Source organism: Balaenoptera ricei, chromosome 11 (genome assembly GCF_028023285.1).
Source record: "Balaenoptera ricei isolate mBalRic1 chromosome 11, mBalRic1.hap2, whole genome shotgun sequence".
In the NCBI taxonomy this organism is placed as follows: Eukaryota; Metazoa; Chordata; class Mammalia; order Artiodactyla; family Balaenopteridae; genus Balaenoptera; species Balaenoptera ricei.
In genome coordinates, this window is record NC_082649.1 from 78,640,172 (window position 1) to 78,647,432 (window position 7,261).

The following is a 7,261-nucleotide window of genomic DNA, read 5'->3' on the forward strand; positions in this document are numbered from 1 at the left end:
TCATGCAGTGAATAAAATAAATCCCAAAGCACAGAAGACTGATTAACTAGTTATCAAAGTATTGTGCAGATGTTTTCTACTAACAGCATTCTATATATTGTTTGATTTGTAAAGGATACACACATGCACACAAGAACTGACACTCAACTGTTTCTTTCCATTATCTTTGAATAATACAGTAGCTGCATTTTCCATTTCTAAATCTTATAGAATTTTTGCCTAAAACATTATGTTATAGTTTGTATTATAAAGCAGGGTGAAAACATGTCTTAATATTGAAATTCAGGTTTCCAGGGGAATTTGTGATTTTGACCTTTTTATTGATCTATAATATTCATGTAGTTAAATGCACAAATCTTAAGGGCACTGCTCAATGGACTCTGACAAAGTTAACACATTCTTGTAACAACCAGTGAGACAGATTTAGAAAATCACCAGCACCTCAGAAGGCTCCCTCTTAGTTCTCTCAGTCACTGCCTCCCCCACGGGTAACCACTATTCTGACCTCCATCACCAGTGATCAATTTCATCTGCTTTTGAACTTCAAATAAATGGAACCAGGAAGTGTGGATTTCCTCTACAACATTAAGTCTGTGAAATTCATCCATATTTTTGTTTGTAACAGTAGTTCATATTTTTATCATCAATATATAGTGTTCCCTTGTATGGCTGTGTCACAAATTATCTATGGACATTCTGTTTGGGGCTACTATGAATAAAGTGACTCTGAACATTCCTGTCCATGTTTTTTGGCACACGTGTGTACTTAGAGCAGAACTGCTGGGTGGTAAAGGTTGGCATATGTTCAGTTTTAGTTAACACTGCCCAAAAAAGTTTAAAATGATGATCTTACCAATTTATACTCCCACTGACAGGGTATAAGAGTCCCATTGACTCAGCATCCTCACCAATTTTGGTATTGTCTGTCCTTTCCGTTTTAGTCATGTTGGAAGATGTGTAGTGGTAATGCACTGAGGTTTTAATTTGCATTTTTCTCGTGACTGATTAAATTGATCATCTTTTCTTGTCTGTATTGGACATTTCGATATCCATTTTGATTTTTTTAAGTTCAGGTTTTTGCTCATGTTTATACTGCATTGTCTACCTCTTTTCTTTTTATTTTTAATAAATTTGGGGGTAGGAAGGATAGTTTCAGATTTACAGAAAAGTTGAAATGAGAAAGATGGAAAGTAATGTGGTATGCAAACACTAACTAAAAGAAAGGTGTTATCTATACCAGTGGTAGACAAAATGAAGTTTCATCCAAGAACGATTACTAGACATAAAAAGGATCATTTCATAATGATTAAGGGACAATTCAACAGGAGGATATAACAATGTTAAATCTGTGTGCACCTAATGTCATAGACTCAAATACATAAAAATGAAAACAGATATAAATAAAAAGAGAAATAGACAAATCCATGATCATCATAGAGATTTTAACACATTTTTCTCAAAGAATTTAGTAGAGATATAAAATATTTGAGCAACACAATTAACAAACTTGCCTGTGTGCATGTGTGTGCGTTATATACCACTGCACCAAACAAGTGCAAAATATACACATTCTTTCTCAGGTGTACATGGACTATTTATTAAAATAAAACATCCTCTGAGTCGTAAAGCAAGTGTTGACAAATGTCAGATTACTCCTTCCAAAACCCATAATCTCTATCCAGTCATCAGGAAACCATCAGACAAATTGAAATTCATGGATATTCTACAAAATACCTGATGGATACTTCTCAAAACTGTCAAGGTTATAAAAAACAAACAAACAAAAGACTGAGAAATTCATATGGACCAGAGGAGACTAATGACACATAATGACTAAATGCAGTGTGTTAGCCTGGTTTGGATTATGGAAGAGAAAAAGGACAGTATAGTCCTTATGCTTAAGACATGTCTCTTGTAAGCAGTATATAGTTGGGTTATTTTTTAAATCTAGGCTGACAATCTTTACTTTTAATTGAAATGTTTCACTCATTTACAGTTAATATAATTACTAATACATTTGAGTTTAAATCTACCACCTTAACTATTTGTTTTCCACTTGTCCCATCTCTTTTGTGTTCCTTTTTTCTGCTTTCTTGCATACTTTCTGATTACTCAAGTAATTTTTATCATTTCATTTTCTTTTTTAAATTAGATTGTTAGTTATACATTCTTTTTTGTTTATTTAGTATTTACCCTAGATACTGCAACATACATCCAGGACTTATTAATCTACCTTAAATTAGTAATTATACCACATCCCAGATAATGCAAGAATCTTACAACACTTCAATGATAATTACTCCTCTCCTGCCTTTTGTGCTGTTGTTGTCATGCATTTTAATTCTGCACATAGTGTAAACCCACTAGACCTTATTATTATTGTTTTACAGAGTCAACATTTATTCAGACTTTTAAAGATTTATTTATTTAGATATATTTATTTAGATGGCTTTATCTTTTCTGTTGCTCTTCATTCCTTCCTGCATTTCCATCTAAGATCTTTTAACTTTCTGCTGAAAAACACCTTGTAGTGATTATTTTATTGTGGGTTTTCTAGTAACAATTTCTCTCCATTTCTATTTGAATGAAAACGTCTTTATTTTACCTTCATATCTGAAGGATATTTTCACTGGGCATAGAATTCTTTGGTGGTTATCTTCTTTCAATTGTTTTTATATACATCATTCATTACCTACTAGCTTTCATCACTTCTTTTGAAATGTCAACTGTCAGTTGACGGTTGCTCTTTTAAAGGGAACTTGTCTTAGATTTTCTCTTTATAGGTGTCATCACTACTTTGCTTCTATAATTTGTGTTTATTTTATTTGGGGTTTATAGGGCTTCATGAATCTGCAGTTTGTTACCTTTCTGTAGTTTTGGAAGTTTTTGGCCAGTTTATCTTCAAATATTTCTTCTGCTCCATTTCCCCTCTCTTTTATTTTCCATTTATTTTTATTCTCTGCACTTCAAACTTAGTATTTTCTACTTATTTATTTTCAACTCTCTAATTCTCTATTCTGCTGTGTCTAATCTGCAGTTAAACTCATCTTTTGACTTCTTAATTACTGATATTTCTGCTCTAGAACTTCCATTTGGTTATATTTCTACAGATGCTCATTTTATGGTGACAGTCTCTATTCTTTATCTACTTTCTTTAACATATTAATCATATTTATTTCAAAATTATATTTTTATTAACCCCAATATCTGTATTACATATAAGCCTATTTCTTTTTTTGTTTCTTTGTTTGTTTTCGTTTTTTTGGTTTTTTTGGCCACGCAGTGCAGCTTGCAGGATCTTACTTCCCTGACCAGGGGTGGAACCTGTCCCGTCGGCAGTGAAAGCACAGAATCCTAACCACTGGACCACCAGGGAATTCCCTATAACCCTATTTCTATTGTCAATTTTTTTCCCTTAGCTTTCGTCATTTGGTCTTGTTTTCTGGAATAGCTGGTAATTTTGGACTGAAGGCTGATATTAAGCATGAATGATTGTAGGGACTGTGGATGATGTTATATTTCTCCAGATAATATTTTATTTTCTTCTTCCTGACAGGCAGGAAACCTTAATCCAATTGGAGGCCAGTGTTTAAGACTTTGTGAGAGCTTATCTATTACTAATTTATCCCTATCATCAGCTGTAGTACATCAGAGGTCTATTTTAAAAGCCTAAATTAAAAAAAATTAAAAAACAAAACAAAAAACCTCCAATAAAGATGTTAAAAAAAAAAAAGCCTGAAGAATTTACTGGGATCTCTTCTCCTTGACAGGTTCTAAATTTAATTTTTGTCTCTCCTTAGAACTGTGAGATGGCCAAAAGTTCTGATTAGCTTTTTAGCCCCTTAGCAACTACTTTTTTAGGGTTTCTTAGCCTCTCACTCCTCTCATGCCCAGCTTAGGAATTAGCTAATGACTTGAAGGTAAATTGTATAGAGAATTCTGGATCACTTCTCTGAAGTTCTCATTTCTTTAGATATTGGCTCCTTAAGTCTTGGCTACTTAAATAGCCCTGAAGTTAAATTTTGGGTTCCCCATCCTGGTAATACTGCTGCAAGCTCCAAGTCTCTGCTTTCCCTTCAGTCTGTATGCATTGCAAGGCAAATAAGCAAAAGTTCTAAAGACAAAAACATCAGTAAATGTAGGACTCACTTTATGCTTTTCCCTTCTCTTTGAGATGCTGGCCCTTCAAGTTTTGGGCACCCTGGTTATTGTCTGATGACTTCAAACAGCTGTTATTTTGAATTTTACTGAGATTTTGTAATTGTTCTCAGTGGGAAGGTTAGTCTAATGCTAGAGAATTTGGTTTTAATTTACCTTAGTATTTGCTCAACCACTAACAAAGCTGAAATCATCCTTTGAGTAGGGTGATACCATATCCCAGTTTGCCTGGGATGGTTCTGATTTATGGCTTTTATTCTGGAACAATGATTACTAGTGCCCCCTTTTACTTTCAAAAGTGTCCAGTATGTGCAATAAATTATATGATTACTCTACCTCTAAGGGTGATTTTTATCCTTCCTCCTGCCTCCATTCAAAAACTATTAATTACTTATAGTAATTAAGAATGCCACATGACTAAACAATTAAAAAGAACAGAGATTTCATATCTCTTGTTTTTCCACATCTTAGAATTTGTATTTCTTCTGTTTACTTGCAGATCTGACACATCATTCTGAGAAAAAAAAAAAGGATTTTTTATTTTTAAAGATCAAGGAGATTTCCGCAGATTGGATAATCAGTTCCAATGTCTAAAAACTCATAACATCATGCATGTAAACATAAATATACATATAAATACAATGTGCTCATATGCAAAAGTCAACTGTTTTTCTGTACGTATAATTTTCATAGTCTCTTAAGACTAGAAGAAACCTTAAGATGACTGAACTCAGCCATATATTCCTTTTATGGAAAAAGACATTAAGGTCCCAAAAGTTAGTTTAGGATGACCTAAATGATTTATCCAACATCACAGGTAGATCCTGAACTCTCCTGGCTCCTAGCCCAATACAGTTCTCTATATATATACTACCTAACCCAGTGTTTTTGTATTAGCAGAATCTTCCTGCTCCTATAACAACAAATACCTCCTGTTCCTATATCCTAGTATACAAGGATAAAAGGATTTGGGAATCCTTCCATATTGGGATACAAAGGGCAAGATTTGTACCTTTCCTAGTAGGATACAAAGGGCAAAAGCTCTTCTTGTGAATGTCATAAAGTAACCATTTACATTTTATTCACTAAGCGCTTCCCAGAATACCTATTTGGTAGTCCCCAACGATTTGGAGTTGCAGATGGTTCCTTAAGATTCTCTGTTTATTTGAAACAGAAGAATTTACAGAGTACATGATTTATTAGGTAGCTGGAGCAGACACATCTGGTGCCCTGAGTCACATCTACTTAGACTTATGTCTGTTTTTAGCCAGGTTGGAATAGATAATTCAATGCAAGCTTAGAGTTGCTTCATCTGATAGCATTTCACCCATAGCTAGCTCATAGAGTATCTTTACTTTCTGCCCCATGGCTGCCTTGGATGCTAGCAGGAGTTTTCATATATGCATGGAAAGAGCAGGGGCAATCTTGACCAATGAACAGGAGATAATAAAGAGTTAGTAAATAAACATTCCTGCCTGCAAACCATTGTGTAGACAATTCTGAGAAGCATTCTTCTTAGGATGCTTAGGTGCTTCTTGGGGTGTTTCAGTACAATTAAGCCCTGCTGCCCAACCATCATCCTTATGTTTCTCCTTTTTCTCCTTTCCTATCTCATTCTTCCTGCTCCCTCATTCCTGCCCGCCAAGATCATCTCTCAAATAAACACACACACAAATCTTTGTGTCAGGGAGTGCTTTTGGAGGGACCCAAACCACATAATGCTCAAACTCTAAATTCTTCCACTTATAAAACGTCCCTATTTCAAAGCCCTCTCAACTTCAGTTTCACATTTAAAGACTACTCCTTAGCTCCTATGTCTATGGCATGTCTTCCTAGACAGTAAAGGATAACTATAATGAATGTGTTCTATTATAGTGCCATCTAGTGGCAAGGATGAATCAAAGCTCATGGCATCTAAGTGACCATGTTAAATATTGAACACTGGTAACTTCACATTACACAAGAAAGATAGATGTATTCAAGAGCAGTCAGTCTTACCACAATTCTATTGAAGATCAAAAAGATAAATGTTTGTGACAGGATATTAAAAGGTTGGGATAATTTTATGATAGGTAGGTAACACAAGCTAAGACAATGATAAAGATAACCAAATCTCATGCATGAAAAGGCAAAAGCTAATCACCAACGAGGTCGGTAGAGCTTTACCTCTGTGTTTTGATTTAGATGAGCATAAAGCCATATTAAACATACAAAGTTGGTTCACACAGTATAGAAATCTGCCCCAACAGCCAGTGCTTAAGAGATCTCAGGATAGAAATGAGCAGTAACACAAAATAATAATTATAATAATAACAATATCAACAGCAGCTACCATTTAAGGAGTACTTGCTATGTTCCAGGCCCTATGCTAAACATTTTATCCATGTGGGCTCATTTAATTTTTATAACAGCCCTATAAGGTAGGTACTACTGATATACTTATTTTTTAGATAAAGAAAAGTAGGCTCAGCAAAATTGGTGAAGTTCTCAAGGTTACACACTCAATAAAGAGCAGAAGGAGGTTCAAACCCAGGTCTGCCTGGCTACAAAATCTGTTCTCTTACCCCGTTCACATTTCGTGCTTCATCAGAAATCATGACTAATTTTATGCCAAGTACGTTGTTAGTGATTGTTATTAATAACAACCCCCATTTCACAGACAGAGTGCTGAAACAATCATGGTTAAATATCTTGCCGTAGGTCACCTAAAAATCAGTGGCTTGCCTGAATTAAGATTCTTTGGTCAGTGGACTCTAGTTAAAACATATATTCTTTCTCGTGACTGACTCCTTCCAGCAATTAATTTATATCCCTAAGCAAAAGATCTGTTTGCCTTATCTTAGATTGTGTAACTGAAAATGTTATTATTAGATAAGATAGTCTACAGAACTATGAAAAGAATCTATCCTAGAGAATTTAACTCTGTGTCATCTTCTGACAGTGAGTTTCATAGTTCAGCCAAGTTTTGGATAAATCAGAACTCAATGGTCAGCATTTATGGTCCTAGTCATTCATCCTAACACAAGAAACACAGATGAGATGGATTTACCATCAAAGGGCATATGGAGCTTGATCATGATAAAAAATAGAATCTCCTTAGTTA